Source organism: Anomaloglossus baeobatrachus, chromosome 8 (genome assembly GCF_048569485.1).
Source record: "Anomaloglossus baeobatrachus isolate aAnoBae1 chromosome 8, aAnoBae1.hap1, whole genome shotgun sequence".
NCBI classification, from domain to species: domain Eukaryota; kingdom Metazoa; phylum Chordata; class Amphibia; order Anura; family Aromobatidae; genus Anomaloglossus; species Anomaloglossus baeobatrachus.
This window is the reverse complement of record NC_134360.1, coordinates 102,501,623-102,521,762: the sequence shown is the minus strand read 5'-3', so window position 1 is coordinate 102,521,762 and position 20,140 is coordinate 102,501,623.

Genomic DNA, 20,140 nt, shown 5'->3' with positions numbered 1-20,140 from the left:
GTTTTGTTTTTGCATGTCAGAAATGTTTATTTCTAAATTTTGTGCAGTTATATTGGTTTACCTTGTAAAATAAACAAGTGAGATGGGAATATATTTGGTTTTTATTAAGTTGCCTAATACGTCAGCACAGTAATACTTACCTGCACAAACAGATATCCTCTAAGATAGCCAAATCTAAATAAACCTCACACCAACTTCCAAAAATATTAAGCTTTGATATTTATGAGTCTTTTGGGTTGATTGAGAACATAGTTGTTGATCAATAATAAAAAAATCTGCTAAAATACAACTCGCCTAATAAGTCTGCACACGGTGTATATTCACAAGTCTGCAGTCACATAGAGTGACACACACAGAGTGACTGCAGACTTGTATCCCAAGACTGGACAACCCTCTTAATGCAGACCAGTAACATTTAAATCAGTATAAAATTGCAATTTGCCAACTTAGATGCCAGTTTTTCGGCCAACCTGAAGAAAACTGATATTGATGTGGGTCTTCCTCTTCTATTTGCTGGTGCTGTAAGATCCTTTGCCCAAAGTTATTCAACCCTTCAAAACACCAGTTACTTATTTAAATCTATGAAAATTGGTCAGTTATCCACTTTGATGCCAGTTCTGTTGCCCAGAAGCCATTTGAATCAGGGTGGAATAACGTGTGTGTGTGTGTGTGTGTGTGTGTGTGTGTGTGTGTGTTCGGTGTCCAAAAGTCAATTAACCCTTTAAAAACAGCAGTGACTTATTCAACTCTGTGATGTGATTATCTGAAACCATTTGGTGCAGACTTGAGTAACGTTCGTTTGATTTACGGCATCTCTATCTGTGTAATGGTGAAGTGAGAACCGTAGCTCAAAGTTATTTAACCCTTTACAAACACCAGTCGCTTCTTGAAATCTGTGAAAATTAGCTATTTGCCCACTTTGATGCCAGCTCTGATACACAGAATCAGTTTGGGCCCTGCAGCAGTGACCTGCATTTGATGTGGGGTATCTGTCTGTGCAAAAGAAAAGAGAAATCAATTGACCAAAGCTATATACCGCTTTAAAAACATCCCTTTACTTATTAAAATCATGAAAATTGACTTTTGTCCACTTTGATACTCAGAATCTTTTTGTGCAAGGCTGGAATGACCTGAATTTGATGAGAGACAGCCCTGAGATAAGTGGCCTAAAGCCATTTAACCCTTTCAATAACTCCCTTCCACTTTGATGCACATTTTTGTACCACTTTTATAATTTATGTAGCTGTTAATTGTATTCACATAATGGTACCACACTACATTGTATTTTCTTATTTTTTCATTTTATTAATAAACCTGTAAAAAAAAGAAACAAAAAAAAAAACATTTTACGAATAAGAAACTAGACAAATAAATAACCAACTTCAACATCGTGGTGGAGTTGGGAAATTATAATGAATTGAGGATTTAGAATGGGGGAGAGGACATTATATTAAAATTAGCGATCAGCGAGCAATAAAGTGCTTGGGTGCTCGGAATGCGAACCAAGCAAATTGGAATGATCGGGTGCTCATCTCCAGTAAGTTGTATAATGGGAGTCAATGCGAAATTCGAGCATTTTTCCAACAGACGCTCCCAGGAGGGCTGTGGTGCAGTGAAACTGCTGAAATGGAAGGAAAAACTGCTCAAATGGTCTCAGAATAGAGAAGGCACCAGGACACATCTCTGACTCCCTGGTCACTGCTGGGAACAATGATGTCAGAGTATTATGCCACTTTTAACGTACTGACAATAAAACATACCAAAGATAACATGGATTTTAAAGGAAAAAAACGGTTTCCCTGTATAATGACTTGCATATAAGGCACATTTGACTATAGAGAAAAACCACCTCTTCTACCCCTTAAGCTATGTTCACACATAACGTTTTTGCACTCATTGCTTTCAATGGTGAAAAACGCTGCAAAGCATTGAAATGATCCTCCTTTCAGAGATGCAGCAGTTTTCCATTTCATTCAGGAAACAAAATGACATTTCTCAAGTTTTTTCCCCATTTCTAAGGAGTGGGACTCCTAGACTGGTGATACCTATGCACTAAGTGCAAGGCCTATCAAAAAATTCAAAGAAGGGATTGCAATACCCCCGGGAATACACGTAGAACATGGGTCTCAAACTCAGCCGGGTATATGGCCGCACACAGAAAAAAAAAATAAATTTTGGGGTCCACATTCTTTGCAGGAGAAAATGACATTTTTCTACTCGCGATTTAATCTTTTTTTTTTTTTAATTTTTGGCATGTTTAATTTTTTTAATGGCATTCATTCTATTGGTTATAGCAAAGTTTTATAGTTTAGGTTATTACAAACGTGGCAATAACAAAGGTGCACTTATTATTTACTTTAATCAATATATGAATATGAAATAGCAATTTTTATTGCTTAAAGCATTTTTTTCATGCTTTATTTGAATTTCCCTTTTACTGCCAATTGGCTACATACAGTAATATAGTTTTACAAATAGCAAACTATAGTTATTCTGGCCAACATCTTTCAGTACTGTCCCCATCCTGGTCACCTGCTTATAATAATATGGCCATGCTTGTCCCCATTTTATAGTAATGTCCTCATGCTGTTCCCCTTGCAGTAATGTGCCCATCCTATTGAAATGCACCTTCATGGTCCTCATCTTGTAGTAATGTGAATCATCCTGGTCCCCTTGTAGTAATGCCCCATCCTGGTTCCCTTGTGGGAATGTGTTCCCTTGTAGGAATGTCAGCCATCCTTGTCCTCTTCTAGTAGTAATGCCCCTATCCTGGTCGTCATCTTGTAGAAATGTTTCCATCCTGTAGTAATGCCCCATACTGGTCCTCATTTCGTAGCAATGTCCCCCATCCTGATCCCCTTGTAGTAATGCAGATATCCTGGTCCCCTTTCAGCAACGTCTGCCATCCTTGTCCGCTTCTTGTATCAATAACTTCCATCCTAATCCCCTTGTAGTAATGTATGCCATTCTTGTTCCATTCTTGTAGTAATATCCCCCATCCTGGGCCCTTTTAGTAATGTCTCCCATCCTTGCCCTCTTCTTGTAGTAATATGCCTATAATTGTCCCAGTCTTGTAGTAATGTCTCCCATCCTGATCCCCTTGTAGTAATGTGTCCATCTGGTTCCCCATCTTGTGGTAATGACATCCTTCCTGTAGTAATAATAAAGCGCTGACTTTGACAGCCCGCAGACTGAGACCCAAGACGTAGAGGATGGCCTCAGAAAACATTTTTTCCCCATTTGGAAGGAGTTGGACTCCTAGACTGGTAAAGCATTTGGACTATTTGCAAGGGTTTCAAAAATTATAAGGAGGCACTCCAATACACCCTGGAACACAGAGTAGTGCCTCAGAAAAGATTTAAAAGATTTACATTTAGAAGGAGTAGAACTTCTTTGGACAACAACTAGTCCTGGATTTGAGGCAACTACTTTGTGTAAAAAAATAAAGTACAATGCATTCACAAAGGCCCAAATGCACCTCTTGTGTGAATAAATGGACAAAAGACGTGTGATATTCTTTCCTCGGGATGGTTTGGAGAAATTTTCCCCACATGATTCATAAATTTGCACTAGCAAAGGTCAACAGGGTTATCATCTGGCCCTCTCTCCAAATTTTTACAGGGCCATCAGGCAGCCCTTACTCATAGTTTTATTCGCCACAGACTTGAGCCAAATCAGTCTTGCCGGCTGCAGTCACATCTTACTCCATGCTTAAGTTGATTCCGTGGGTTTTCAATGCCGCCGGGTGTATAATAACATATGGGTGAATCTGCCGCATTAGCAGAGCAAAGCTAATTTAAAGATTTTTTTTTCTGGTGTATTCCCATTCACCCCTTCAAACCCCAAAAAAGGATATACGTTCATAGTTTATTATTTTTTTTTGTACTCCTCCACCACCATATCCACAGAGTCATTATGTAGCACTCGCTCATAATTTTTTTTAGAGAGCTACCAGGCAGCCCTCAATTTTTAGAAGGCAAGCAGCCGACCCTTACGGAATTTTAAGATAGCCATCATAGGCAGTGGGGTGGCTAGAAGGAGAAGGCAGGCAACTGCTGCCAAGGGTTAGGTGTTCCCCAGTGTGGTGCTTTTTTTTTTTTTTTTAAAGTGTGGCAGATAAAAGAAAGGTCATTTACAGCCTGTGCCCTACCAACATCAGCAGGGGCCTAACCACTATCAGCATGACCACCACCAGTATGCTCAGGCACATATCACAGCATCTGACTAGGTGGGCCAAACACCTGGTTCCGCAAAGTGTATTTGGGTGACACCATTGCCTAGTCCCCTGTGCTACGTGCTTGCCAATCCCCTGTCCAGGACAAAAGCACTGATGCCTTGCAGCCTGCACATATCGTTGCACACTCGCAAGCACTATCAGCAACGTTCTCCAATTCTTTGTCCCAGGGCAGCTTTCAGCTGTTCTTACCCCAGGTCATGGAATGCAAACAAATACCCAGCCACCTACCCACAGGTCCAAACACTGAATGAGCAAATTTCCAGACTACTTGACCTGGTAATGTTGCAGTTTAGGCTTGTGACATTGAGGCTTTTTGCAACCTCTTGGTGGCAGCCACCCCTCAGTACTTGTACCCCAGTCGCCACTATTTTTTCCAGTGTGTCATCCTTGTATTACTTCAGCACGTGTCCCATAACATCATCCATGCAAATCAAACACAGTTACTGGGATGGTCCACTCAACTATTAACATGTGGACAGGGATGGTACATTTGCCTGACGGCACACTCGGTGAGCCTTGTGGAGGCTGAGACTGAGTCGGACCATGTGATGGCACACATCCTTTTTTCTTTTCAATATTCTTTTTATTATAGTGAAAAATAGCATATGAAACACAACGCACACCTTCCAAGTATTGTTCGGAGCAAAAAATTAATATAACGTAACATAAAACAATAAATAAATGTGAGAAAATATAAGGCACTCGAATCCTGGAGGGAAGGATTTAGATCCAAACTTCGGTCCACGGTTCTGGATAATTTTTTTTCCCTTGTCGGAAGTACCTCAGTTAGGTGTGTTTACCATTGCAGTCCATGTGAAATTAACAATAAACTTTTGTGAATAATTAACATTAGTGAAATGAACATATGTAAAACATGTCAATAGTAGGATGGGGGGTGTAAAGAATGGTAAGGATGGTTTCAAGAAGATATTGAGAGACAGGAGGTGTGAGTGGGGTTTAATCTAGATGAGAAATATATCATGGCTGGCTCAGGGGAGGGGGGTGGGAGCAGGTCAAGACGCCACCAATTCAAAGTACTCGGAGGATTCTCGGAAATTCAACCATGGGGCCCAGATGAGTCTAAATTTATCTTGAGAGTGATAAGCTAAAGCTGCCAGCTCTTCAATATGATATAACTGGTCGATTTTGAGCATCCAATTTTGGATAGTAGGTATACTTGTCAAGCGCCAAAGGGGGGGGTGGATGAGCAGTTTGGCCACCGCTAGTAGAAATAGGAGGAGAGTTTTGTTTGGACTGTTTTGTGGGTTGCTGACCAAGTTCAGGAAGATTAGGCTGGGTTGGGGGTTAAAGAACAGTTTACAGATCCGCTTGGTGTAGGTAATCACATTTTCCCAGAAGGGCTGCAACTGGTCGCACTGCCACCAAATGTGGAAGTATGTACCTCGTTGTTACGGGGGGCTGTCTGATAATAACTGAAAGGAGTATCAGACAGTCAGGGTCCACCGTGCAAAGACTTTGCTGCAGACTATGGCAGAGTGCAATACCTCTGTTAACTCACAGAAGGATATAATAAGTAAGTAAAGCAATTCTTCCCTTACTTGGAGGGTGTGTGGAATGATCTCTGTTAATAATCACAGAGACAAAGGCAATGTGTGCGAAATGGCACCTACCTAGGTCCGCTCTTCTAGTGGTGCAAAAGAGACGAACAGCAGCGTAAGCCGCACAAAGCTCCTACCTGCGTTCGCTCCACTAGTGTGCGAGGATACGAACCACTAGATATGGCACCTGCCTAGGTCCGCTCTTCTAGTGGTGCAAAAGAGACGAACAGCAGCGTAAGCCGCACAAAGCTCCTACCTCTGTTCGCTCCCCTAGTGTGCGAGGATACGAACAACTGCCAGACGCAGTATAAGGAACGTTACCCTAGCGGCAACGTCCACCTACGAGTAGAATCACAAGGCCCAGCCAGACCATGTGCCTCAGGCACCTGCCTATGTCCGCTCCCCTAAGAGGTAAGGATACGGACAGCAGCCGAAGCTGTAAGGTATAAGAACGCTACCCTGCCGGTAGCGCTCACCTAGCATAGACAGAGGAATGCCTAGAGGAACGCGCACAGAGCGTCTACTCATATGCATGAACCAAGAGGACTGAGCACCATGCGGCGTGTGTCAGGGTCTTATATAGACTCTGTGCCTCATCCAAGATGGAGGACACCAGAGCCAATCCGCTGCCAGAACGACAGGAGTGACGTCATGCTGGCCTATCACCGAGCAAGACGTCACAAGCACATGACCAGCGATCAATCGGCATAGAAGGTGTCAGAGACATGTGACCTCGTGTCAGCGATGATGTCACCCGCACATGTGCAATGGCTCCAAGATTGGACTTAGTCTCCGGCGCTCGCACATGTGCAGTAGCAAGAAATCTGGACTTAGTCTCCAGCGCTCGCACATGTGCAGTAGCAAGAAATCTGGACTTAGTCTCCAGCGCTCGCACATGTGCAGTAGCAAGAAATCTGGACATAGTCTCCAGTGCTCGCAGCAACCGTAACAGTACCTCCCCCTCAAGAGCCCCCCTCCCGGCGACGCAGGTAATCGGCAACTAAGTCGGGAGCATGGACCGCCTCCTCAGGCTCCCAAGAGCGATGTTCCGGGCCATAGCCCTCCCAATCTATCAAGAAGAACCTGCGCCCTCTAACCATCTTAGAACCAACTATGGCTCGTACCTCATAGCTAGAGCGAGAGGAATCAGAGGCAGGAGAGTGCACTTCACGAGCGTGAGGTAAAATAGCCGGCTTTAGCAGTGAGACATGGAATTTGTCATGAATCCTAAGATGGACAGGTAACTTCAATTGATAGACTACAGGATTTACCTGTCGAAGAACCTCATAAGGACCCAGGAAGCGAGGAGCAAATTTGACAGAGCTCACTCTAAGTCTCACGTGTTTTGCAGAGAGCCACACAAAGTCCCCTGGAGAAAAGACAGGAGCCGGGCGACGAAACCGATCGGACACCGTCTTCATACGGTCCTTAGCTGCTTGGATCGACTCTTGAGTCCGATCCCAAACCTCTCTGGCATTAGTTGCCCAGTCGGCCACAAGAGGAGGAGGTGCAGCAGCGGGAAACGGTACCGGTACCCTAGGGTGTTGCCCATTATTGAGTACGAACGGTGTCTGCCCAGTGGCCTCAGCCAGCGAATTGTTAAGGGCAAATTCTGCCCAGGGTAGGAGGGAGGACCAGTTATCGTGGTTCTCAGCAACAAAGTGTCGAAGGTATATAATCATAGATTGATTGGTACGTTCAACCAAACCATTAGTCTCCGGATGGTATGCCGAAGAGAGATTCAACTCAATTTGCAGAAGGCTACAAAGATCTCGCCAGAAACGGGAAGTAAATTGCGGGCCTCTATCACAAATGATACGATCCGGCATCCCGTGAAGCCTAAAGACATGCTTGAGGAATAGTTTGGCTAGTACCCTGGAAGATGGGATTCTCAATAACGGTACGAGATGAACCATCCGGGAGAAATGGTCCGTAATGACCCACACAAATCTATGTCCCTGTGAACATGGAAGATCACCCACAAAGTCCATGCCTACCACCTCCCATGGTCTATCTGGCACTGGTAAAGGATGCAAGAGCCCAGCCGGTCTCTGCCGTAATGGACGGTTGCGAGCACACGAGTAGCAGGAACCGACATATCTCTTGACGTGGCTGGCTAAGTGTGGCCACCAATACCACCTCTCCAGTAACTCTCGTGTCCGCCTAATACCAAAATGCCCACCCACCTTTGAGGTGTGGGCCCATGACAGTATATCATTCTGTCGATCAGGCGGAACAAAGGTCTTGCCTGGTGGGATTTGGTCTAACGTCACAGGGGAGAGCGTATGAAAAACCCTGGAGGGAAGGATAAGACGAGGTTCGTCAATCTCTTCCTGGGTAGAAAGCATAGAGCGAGACAGGGCGTCTGCCTTGTTATTCTTACTCCCAGACAAATAGTTGATGGAGAAGTGAAAGCGGGAGAAAAACAAGGACCAGCGGGCTTGGCGAGGATTCAGACGCTGAGCGGTTTGTAAGTACGTCAGATTCTTATGGTCTGTATAGACCTAGAAAGGATGTTTCGCTCCTTCCAGCAAGTGACGCCACTCCTCCAAGGCTAATCTCAAGGCGAGCAGTTCCCTATCCCCAATGGTATAGTTTCTCTCTGCCGGTGAAAAGGTTTTAGCAAAGAAGAAACACGGCCTTTTTCTACCTGCACCGTTCTTTTGATACAAGACCGCACCAGCACCCACTGAAGAGGCATCAACCTCTAAGAGGAAGGGCTTACTCTCATCGGGTCTTTGAAGAACGGGAGCAGTTGAAAAGTGTCTTTTTACTGCCTCAAAAGCCTGAGATGTCTCAGTAGACCAGGCTTTGGGATTAGCACCTTTCTTAGTCAAGGCCACCAAAGGGGCCACCAAAGTAGAAAAATGGGGTATGAACTGCCTGTAATAATTTATGAATCCTAAGAAGCGTTGCACCGCCTTCAAGGAATGAGGTTCGGACCATTGCAGGACAGCAGAGAGCTTCGCAGGATCCATAGCCAGACCCTCTTGTGAGATAATGTAACCCAAAAAAGGCAATGAGGACTGCTCGAATACACATTTCTCGAGTTTAGCAAACAATGAGTGCTCCCTTAAACGGGAAAGGACACGAACGACATCCTGACGATGAGTCTCCAGATCAGGAGAAAAAATCAGGATGTCGTCCAGATACACCACTACTGAGGATAACAGTAAATCCCTGAACACATCGTTTACGAAGTCCTGAAATACTGCGGGTGCATTACATAACCCAAAAGGCATGACGAGGTATTCATAGTGACCGTCTCGGGTGTTAAAAGCGGTCTTCCATTCGTCACCCTTTCGAATTCGTACCAAGTTATACGCACCACGCAGATCCAACTTTGTAAAAACTTGAGCTCCTCTCAGTCTGTCAAAGAGCTCCGAAATTAAAGGTAATGGGTATTTGTTCTTTATTGTGATTGCGTTGAGACCCCTGTAATCTATGCAGGGACGCAAATCACCCTCTTTCTTCCGAACAAAGAAAAACCCAGCTCCCGCGGGAGAGACAGACTTACGAATGAACCCCTTCTCTAAGCTCTCTCTTATATAGGTCGACATGGCCTCCGACTCAGGTATCGACAGGGGGTAAACCCTGCCTTTAGGTGGAACCAAACCTGGGATAAGGTCTATGGCACAGTCATACGGCCTATGGGTTGGAAGAACCTCAGCACCCTGTTTGGAGAACACGTCAGCGAAATCCAGATAGGGTGTAGGTATGGGAGAGAGATCAGTTGATGCAACCGCAACGACCTTAGGTGGTAAGGGAAGACATCGGGACTGACATTTCGAACCCCAACTAATAATGCTGTCAGACTCCCAGTCAATGTGAGGAGCATGAGTCCGAAGCCATGGAAGACCCAGAAGGACGTCGTCTATACCCTCAGGCAAAACAAGAAAAGAAATCTCCTCTATGTGACCCTGAGATAGGGAAAGGCGCAAGGGAACTGTCCTCAATGTAATGGAGTCAGACAACATAGTTCCATTAACAACACGGACAGGAATAGGCGCCTCTAACATGATAGAGGGAATATTGTGTCCCTTTACAAATCCTGAGGACACAAAAATCCCGTCAGCTCCGGAATCCACAAAAGCCATAATAGGCCATGTATTCTCAGATAACGAGAGCTGACCTGGGATACAACACTTAGAGGGTGCAGAAGATGTCTCTATTAACCCCCCTCTAATGGTTACTAGGCCAGGGAGTTTCCCTGACGACTAGGACACTTGTTGGCATAGTGCCCAGCCTGACGACATACGTAACATATAGGAGGACCAGACTTGCGTAGTCTGGAAGACGTATGACCTAACTCCATAGGAGTGGGAGATGTTTCAGATGCTGAGGAAGATTGGTAGTGGACCCTCAACAACTGGAATAGCCCGATGCTTAGGGCATGAGGAAGAGACCTCGAGTCTACGTTCCCTATGGCGTACGTCGATCCTCGTTGCTACTGTGATCAAGTCCTCCAGAGAAGCAGGGACCTCACGAGTAGCAAGGGCATCCTTGACATAGCCTGCCAACCCTCTCCAGAAGATAGGAATCAACACCTTCTCTGGCCAATCTAGTTCTGCCACCAGAGTTCTAAAAGCAATTGCATAAGAACTAGTGGATAACGAACCCTGAGATAGATCTAACAGTCTCAGGGCCGCATCATGGGTAACCTGCGGACCCATGAATACCGCCTTAAGAGCATCAAGAAAGTCTTGATGTCTCAGAGTAACCACATCAGAGCGCTCCCATAAGGGAGTCGCCCATTCTAAGGCTTTGTCCTGAAGTAAGGAGATGATAAAGCCTACTCTGGACCTCTCCGTAGAGAAGCGAGAAGAGTTGACCTCTAGGTGTATCTGACACTGACTAATGAAACCACGACATGATCTGGCATCGCCAGAATATCTGTTTGGCAGAGCAAGTCGAGGATCATGTGCAGATGTCACCATGGTCTGAGGTTTATCCTCTATACTCTTGAGCCGTGACTCAAGTACTTGTATGTAACGGTGTAACTGCTGATATTCTGCCATAACTGCCAGACCCTTGGCTCAGTCCTAATGTTACGGGGGGCTGTCTGATAATAACCGAAAGGAGTATCAGACAGTCAGGGTCCACCGTGCAAAGACTTTGCTGCAGACTATGGCAGAGTGCAATACCTCTGTTAACTCACAGAAGGATATAATAAGTAAGTAAAGCAATTCTTCCCTTACTTGGAGGGTGTGTGGAATGATCTCTGTTAATAATCACAGAGACAAAGGCAATGTGTGCGAAATGGCACCTACCTAGGTCCGCTCTTCTAGTGGTGCAAAAGAGACGAACAGCAGCGTAAGCCGCACAAAGCTCCTACCTGCGTTCGCTCCACTAGTGTGCGAGGATACGAACCACTAGATATGGCACCTGCCTAGGTCCGCTCTTCTAGTGGTGCAAAAGAGATGAACAGCAGCGTAAGCCGCACAAAGCTCCTACCTCTGTTCGCTCCCCTAGTGTGCGAGGATACGAACAACTGCCAGACGCAGTATAAGGAACGTTACCCTAGCGGCAACGTCCACCTACGAGTAGAATCACAAGGCCCAGCCAGACCATGTGCCTCAGGCACCTGCCTATGTCCGCTCCCCTAAGAGGTAAGGATACGGACAGCAGCCGAAGCTGTAAGGTATAAGAACGCTACCCTGCCGGTAGCGCTCACCTAGCATAGACAGAGGAATGCCTAGAGGAACGCGCACAGAGCGTCTACTCATATGCATGAACCAAGAGGACTGAGCACCATGCGGCGTGTGTCAGGGTCTTATATAGACTCAGTGCCTCATCCAAGATGGAGGACACCAGAGCCAATCCGCTGCCAGAACGACAGGAGTGACGTCATGCTGGCCTATCACCGAGCAAGACGTCACAAGCACATGACCAGCGATTAATCGGCATAGAAGGTGTCAGAGACATGTGACCTCGTGTCAGCGATGATGTCACCCGCACATGTGCAATGGCTCCAAGATTGGACTTAGTCTCCGGCGCTCGCACATGTGCAGTAGCAAGAAATCTGGACTTAGTCTCCAGCGCTCGCACATGTGCAGTAGCAAGAAATCTGGACTTAGTCTCCAGCGCTCGCACATGTGCAGTAGCAAGAAATCTGGACATAGTCTCCAGTGCTCGCAGCAACCGTAACACTCGTTCTCTATTGCACCACCAACATGACTCTGAAGAGGAAGGGAACCATGTGCTAGTTTGAGAAGGTGATAAATGTAACGACATGGACTCTCATGTGTTAAAGTTTCTTCAAATTCAGCCAGACAGCATGATAGATTGTCTATAGTCGGGGGAGAAGTCCCTCATTGTTTTTACAAGACTCTTGTTGTCTCAATGTAATTGTGTTGGCCACTGAAAGCCAGACGTATTGTTCTCCAGACTTTTCCAGTAACCATTGTATTGTAGTTGTGTATTGCTAATGTGATTACCTTAGTAGCCATTGTCGAGTCTGTGACTTGCAGACTTCATGTAGATATCTTCAGTCTTTCTATGCACATCATTTAAATGAACATTGTCCATGCAGCTTGAGATTCATCCAATGGGAGAGGCGATCTTGTCCAACCAATCGATGAGGACGCAGTGTATCCAAGTGGAAGGCTGTGGCTATAAAAGGGATTTCTTTAAGCCACCAGGTTGTTGTTGATGGATGCTGATGGATCCAGTCTAAGCTCTTTGGAGCTGACTAGAGGATCAGGATATCTTATGGCTTCAATCTAGGGACTCCGGTTCCGGTTGGAGACCATATCCACAGCCTAGGGATGTCGACTCCGGCTGCCAGGATTGTATCATCATACCAGGACTACCTAAGTAGGACACTCAGGTTGGGACAGTTCAGTCACCTGGAAAAGACTTTGCAGACCTCAGCCAGCTTCCTAAATCTGGCGCTATTCCTTTCTCGGTGGGTGCCCGCCAAAAGCGGGGTGCTGCTGGATTGGAGTAAGCGGCCCTGGAACCTCAGAGGCAAGGACATTCTAAATCCCTGGTGAGCCAGCGGAAGGGTGAGACTCTGTTGCCTGTTACATTTGTGTGTTTTGTATTGTTTGGGGATCCAATAAAGTCTAATTATTGTGGTTCCCTCATCCTGTGTTGTCTGAGTAGTGTTACGCCCACGGTTAAGGAGGCCGGCGTTCAGTTGGGATGAGCCCTGAGCCACGCTGTCTTTCTAAAGGCGGCAGGTTTTAGTGGACGAGAGCATCCACTGAGCCCCGTGTCTCCACAATTGGTGGCAGCGGTGGGACACTACTCAGCCTCGTTTACCCAGGGGAGCTGCAGCGGACTGGTGTTTTCGGACACCGTCCAGGGCTCAACAACCAGGGAGGCACATAAGCATACCCAGCAGGCCATAGGGGAGGCATTCAGGTTTCGGATGCTGCCATGTCCAACCCCACCAGCTCAGCCATGGGACATGGACAAGAGAGGAGTTACGACCGCTGCAGTAAATGGATGCAACAGGATCTGTGCCAGAGGCGAAAGATTATCTACTGGAACGCTGAGACTCGGTCAGACTTGATCCAGAAATTAGTCCATTGGGATGCCCAGAATGATGCAGAGGACGACGAGGATCCCGCCAATATTGACCCAGAGGATTTAAACTATGTGCCACATCATGGATCTAGTGACAATCGGGAATCAACTTTGTCCAAAATGGCCCAAGCCACAGCGTTGTTGGATGCATTGGGGCCTAGATCCTCAAGAGAAGAGAGGGCTTATGTTCTGGAATATGTTTATGGGATTCCAGCTGCCGTACTGCTAACACCAGCCGGTCGAGAAGGATGGTTCCGCTACCCAGCAGAAGCTGCGCCAAAACAAAGGACTACAAACAGGGCCTGTGACTCGCCCAATCTATGGCGCTGTTATACATGTGGGCGCCATGGACATATAGATAGAGATTGTCTCCAAAACCGAGGCCGCATGCTTGGAGCCCATCTACCAGCTCAGCCGGTCAAGAGCCAGGGACTATGAGACACTGTTTCCTCCATTACCCTGGTAAGTCCAGTTATTGTTTCCCCAGAAGACCCTGTACCAGATTCCCAATTATCCATCTCCCTGGCTGAGGGCCAGCGCTCAGACATTCCTCTGGCATGTGTGCAGTTGGACCTAAGGACCGACCAGGGAGAGGTCGAGGTGGAGCTTGTGGACAGCCTCCCCACACCTGGTATTTTGGGGACCAACCAGGAAGTGATCGATGTGGAGATTGTGAACAGCCTCCCCATACCTGTCATTGTGGAGACTGACCAAAGCAAGGCTGATGTGGAGCTTATGGACACCGTCCCCACACCAGTTATTTCGGGAAAGGACCAGGGAGAGGTTGATGTGAGACTTGTGAACAGCCTCCCCACACCTGTCATTGTGGAGACTAATCAGAGCAAGGCTGATGTGGAGCTTATGGACACCGTCCCCACACCAGTTACTTTGGGGTCTGACCAGGAAGAGGTCTATATGGAGTTTATGGACAGCCTCCCCACACCTCTTGTTTCGGGGACTAGCCAGGAGGAAGTTGAAGTAGGGTTCATAGATGGCCCCACCAAGCCTGTTGTTTCGGATACCACCCAGAGGGAAGTGAAAGTGGGGCTTGGGGATTACCTGCTCACACCAGTCATTTTGGAGAATGACCTAGGACAAGGACTATCCAGTCAGTTTGAAGCAGCCATCACCCACTTCCAAGCCAAGCAGGACCCTGATGTGGATCTTTCTAACATCTTTTCCAAGGATAATTCACATTCCCTGTCTCCATCATCCACTTCTGAGCCAAGAACCGTGAATAAGCCTAACCACACTGTGGCTATTGACTGGGGGAAGATTGATAGTAAGAAATGTATGCAAGCCCAACTCATGGACCCCACCTTAGTGCTTGCCCGCAATATGGCTGCTCAACTTGGGGGAGGTAATCAGGGGGAGGTGTATAGATGCGAGCTTCCGTTGCTGACCTCACCATTAAAAAGGACAATGCCGTTAAGAGGAGAAGGATGATCGGAAGCCTATCATGTCTGGCTAATATTAAGAAGGGGGAGGAATGTGACGACATGGACTCTCATGGGTTAAAGTTTCTTAAAATTCAGCCAGACAGCATGATAGATTGTCTATAGACGGGGGAGAAGTCCCTCATTGTTTTTACAAGACTCTTGTTGTCTCAATGTAATTGTGTTGGCCACTGAAAGCCAGACGTATTGTTCTCCAGACTTTTCCAGTAACCATTGTATTGTAGTTGTGTATTGTTAATGTGATTACCTTAGTAGCCATTGTCGAGTCTGTGACTTGCAGACTTCATGTAGGTATATTCAGTCTTTACATACCATCTGGTAACTAATTTGTATGAGTTTTCCTGTACCTTCACGCAATGTGATGGGCCAAAGGATCTCTTATAAATTTGGATCAAATCTCCTTCTGTAAAATTCCTGCCTAGATCTTTTTTCCCATAATGATATGAATGCCCTTTTCTGCGGGAGCTTATTTAAGACCAATATTTGATATAATTTAGACAGGACTTTTTGAAGGCATTTTGTTTGCGTAGTCATAGATTCAAAAGTGGAAAGGTCCCTTTTGGTAAGTGATCCCGTACTGCTAACTTTAGTCTTTCATATTGAAGGAAGTTGAGTGAGTTTGGGGCTATGATCTTATTAAGCTGAGTCAGGGGTGTTAATGTTCCATCCTCTACGGCCAGAATCACACTTGCTAGTGCCTCGCGTGTAACTCGCGCGAGTCTCTCATTGAATCACCCGGCATGGCCGCACCCTATGTACATAGGAGCATCTTAGCTGCATAGAGATACATGCAACCGACCCGCTCCTTTTAGGGGAGTGTGCGGCCAAGTCGGGTTCTACCATGAGAGACTCGCGCGAGTTACACGCGAGGCACTAGCAAGTGTGATTCTGGCCTAACACTAGTTCCACTGGCGTAGTGAGTGTATGAAGCTGATCAGGAGTGCGTGATTGTGTGCTGAGTACAGCCCCGGCAAATCCATTATTCGGATTATCGGGGAAGGTGGGGGAATAAGATAATCTGCATGTTTTGTCCAAGTTTGAAGCGCGTTCTTAAAAATTAAATTACCAGTTGTCGGGTCTCGAAGAAAATGTTTTGCCGAGTGAAGGATGGGTCTGAAGTTCATCGGACTGATGGAGTCTGCGATCAAGGTCCAAAGTTTGTTTCGAGATTTGCGACTCCAATCTATTTTCATTGATAGTATTGCTGCTGTGTGATATTTTTGTGGGTCTGGTGTCCCCATTCCTCCTTTGGACCTAGGTAGTACTAGGGTATTATAATTCAACCTCGGCCGCCTACCCTTCCAAATATAGTTGATGAAAAGGGTTCTAGCTTTATCGAAAAAGGTCTGTGGTACCTGAATTGGTAACATCTGTGATACATAACTAATTTTTGGTAACACAAAGCTTTTTAATAGGTTTTTACGTCCCATCCATGAGACAAATGGGGCTGACCATAAGGCTATTACTTTTAAAGAAGATTTTAATAACGGGAAAGTTTAAAGAGACTAAAGAAGGCCAATGTGAGCATATCTTTATTCCCAGGTAGGTAATAAACTTGGGGGGGCCACTTAAAGGGGTATTTATTTCTTAGGGTATCCATTGTTGCTTGAGGGAGCTGTATACGCAAAGCCTCAGATTTGTCCAAATTAATTTTGAAATTTGACAGTGAGCCAAAATGTTCGAAGATTTCCAAGATAGCCGGAAATTCTTTGAGGGGTTCAGTCAACAGGAGAAGAAGGTAGTCGGCGAAGGCTGCCGCTTTATGTGTAGTTCCAGCTATGGAAGCCCCTTTTATGTCTGGATGCTGTCAGATTCGTTGAATGAGGGTCTCCATCACTAAGATGAACAGAGATGGAGAAAGCGGGCAGCCTTGCCGAGTTCCATTGTTAATGTTGAATGGGCTAGAAAGATCCCCATTTATCCTAATACGCGCTGCCGGGTGTGTATACATCTGAAAAATTGCCTCTATGAATGGGGTAGGAAAGGCGAAGCGCTGTAGTGTTTCTCTCATGAATATCCAATCGATCCTGTCAAAAGCCTTTTCCGCATCAGTGCCTAATAGCACTAAGGGTCTGCGGTGAGTAAGGGCATGCTGCATTAGATGGAGTATGCGTATGGAGTTATCTCGTCCCTCTCTTCCCTTCACAAAACCCACTTGTTCGGGCAAGATAAGTGTAGGTAGAATGGTACTTAAACGGTGTGCTACAAGGCTCGCAAATAATTTCAAATCATTATTCAACAGTGAAATCGGTCTGTAGTTGCTACAGATTTCAGGGTCTTTTCCCTGCTTATGTATGAGGGTAATATGTGCTTCTAATGATTGTTTTGGAAAAGGGGAGCCCTGTAGCACAGCATTAAAGAGGTGAAGGAGATGAGGGAGTAGAGTTTCTTTAAAGGTCTTGTAATAAGAGATCGGGAGGCCATCTGGGCCAGGGCTTTTCCCTGTGGGGCACTTTGACAGGATCGACTGGAGCTCCTCAATAGAAAATGGCCTGTTCAGATTTGTTATATGGGTTGTGTTGAGCGTTGGAAGACGTAGTTCTGACAGAAAAGGGATTCCGTTGTCTTTTATCTGTTTGTTCTGGTATCTTATGCTCTCGAATGTGATACAAGGAGGAGAAATATTTGCTAAAGGCATCAGCAATAGCTTAAGGGTACCTTCACACTTAGCGATGCAGCAGCGATCCGACCAGCGATCTGACCTGGTCAGGATCGCTGCTGCATCGCTACATGGTCGCTGGTGAGCTGTCAAACAGGCAGATCTCACCAGCGACCAGTGAACAGCCCCCAGCCAGCAGCGACGTGCAAGCGACGCTGCGCTTGCGTGGAGCCGCCGTCTGGAAGCTGCGGAGACTGGTAACTAAGGTAAACATCGGGTATGGTTACCCGATGTTTACATTAGTTACCAGTGTGAGCAGGGAGCCGCGCACACTGAGCGCTGGCTCCTTGCTCTCCTAGCTACAGTACACATCGGGTTAATTAACCCGATGTGTAATGCAGCTACATGTGCAGAGAGCAGGGAGCCGCGCACACTGCTTAGCGCTGGCTCCTTGCTCTCCTAGCTGCTGTACACATCGGGTTAATTAACCCGATGTGTACAGCAGCTACATGTGCAGAGAGCCGGAGCCGGCACTGGCAGCGTGAGAGCTGCAGAGGCTGGTAACTAAGGTAAATATCGGGTAACCACCTTGGTTACCCGATGTTTATCTTGGTTACAGCTTACCGCAGCTGTCAGACGCCGGCTCCTGCTCCCTGCTCGCTTCATTTGTCGCTCTCTCGCTGTCACACACAGCGATCTGTGTGTCACAGCAGGAGAGCGGCTTTGAAGAAAACGAACCAGGGCTGTGTGTAACGAGCAGCGATCTCGCAGCAGGGGCCAGATCGCTGCTCATTGTCACACACAGCGAGATCGCTAATGAGGTCACTGCTGCGTCACAAAAAGCGTGACTCAGCAGCGATCTCGGCAGCGAGCTCGCTGTGTGTGAAGCACCCCTTAGTGTCTCCAAGTTTTTTATTATTTGAATCTTTTAGAGAATAAATGTACGTACGTGCTTTCCTTTTTTTGATCAGGGAAACCATAAGCTTAGATATTTTGTCTCCATGTACAAAGAGATTCCTCCAGTTCATGTAGAACTTTACAGACTGTTTATTTAAGATATCTCTGAGCCTTTGTCTTAATTGTGTTAAGGGACTGAGGATATTTGGTGACTGAGAGGTTTTATGTTGCAGTTCCATTTTTTGTATCTCGGAATACAATGATGCCACCTCATCTTTTCTGGATTTATTTAAGAACGAGGATATGGAGATAAACTCTCCGTGTATTACTGCCTTGTGCGCTTCCCACACTGTAGGAAAAGGGACTGTATCTTGAGTGTTAATATCAAAGTAATTTTTTAGGGCTTTCGTAACACGTGTCTTATACTGAGATTGAGACAAGAGATTCATTCAATCGCCATGTCCTGTTCCGGACCCTCTCCCCAAGTGTGATTCCCAGTTTTAAGAAAGAATGGTCCAAGTGGACGCTAGTAATAAGTTTGGCATGTTGTATCCTGGAAAGAGCTAAGAAAGGAACATATATGTAGTCAATTTGGCCATATGAATTTTGTGCAGCTGCGTAATGAGAGTAGTCTCTTTCTGTTGGGTGGAGGTGTCTCCAGGCATCGACCAGTTGGGCCGAATGCAAGGATTTATGTATACGCATCAGCGCCTTTTTAGGAATAGAGGATCTGTTTGTGGAGGAATCAAGTTCCGGGATAAGGGCCACATTTACAGTTAGGTCCAGAAATATTTGGACAGTGACACAAGTTTTATTTTAGCTGTTTACAGAAACATGTTCAGAAATACAATTATATATATAATATGGGCTGAAAGTGCACACTCCCAGCTGCAATATGAGAGTTTTCACATCCAAATCGGAGAAAGGGTTTAGGAATCATAGCTCTGTAATGCATAGCCTCCTCTTTTTCAAGGGACCAAAAGTAATTGGACAAGGGACTCTAAGGGCTGCAATTAACTCTGAAGGCGTCTCCCTCGTTAACCTGTAATCAATGAAGTAGTTAAAAGGTCTGGGGTTGATTACAGGTGTGTGGTTTTGCATTTGGAAGCTGTTGCTGTGACCAGACAACATGCGGTCTAAGGAACTCTCAATTGAGGTGAAGCAGAACATCCTGAGGCTGGAAAAAAAGAAAAAATCCATCAGAAAGACAGCAGACATGCTTGGAGTAGCAAAATCAACAGTCGGGTACATTCTGAGAAAAAAAGAATTGACTGGTGAGCTTGGGAACTCAAAAAGGCCTGGGCGTCCACGGATGACAACAGTGGATGATTGCCGCATACTTTCTTTGGTGAAGAAGAACCCGTTCACAACATCAACTGAAGTCCAGAACACTCTCAGTGAAGTAGGTGTATCTGTCTCTAAGTCAACAGTAAAGAGAAGACTCCATGAAAGTAAATACAAAGGGTTCACATCTACATGCAAACCATTCATCAATTCCAAAAATAGACAGGCCAGAGTTAAATTTGCTGAAAAACACCTCATGAAGCCAGCTCAGTTCTGGAAAAGTATTCTATGGACAGATGAGACAAAGATCAACCTGTACCAGAATGATGGGAAGAAAAAAGTTTGGAGAAGAAAGGGAACGGCACATGATCCAAGGCACACCCCATCCTCTGTAAAACATGGTGGAGGCAACGTGATGGCATGGGCATGCATGGCTTTCAATGGCACTGGGTCACTTGTGTTTATTGATGACATAACAGCAGACAAGAGTAGCCGGATGAATTCTGAAGTGTAACGGGATATACTTTCAGCCCAGATTCAGCCAAATGCCGCAAAGTTGATCGGACGGCGCTTC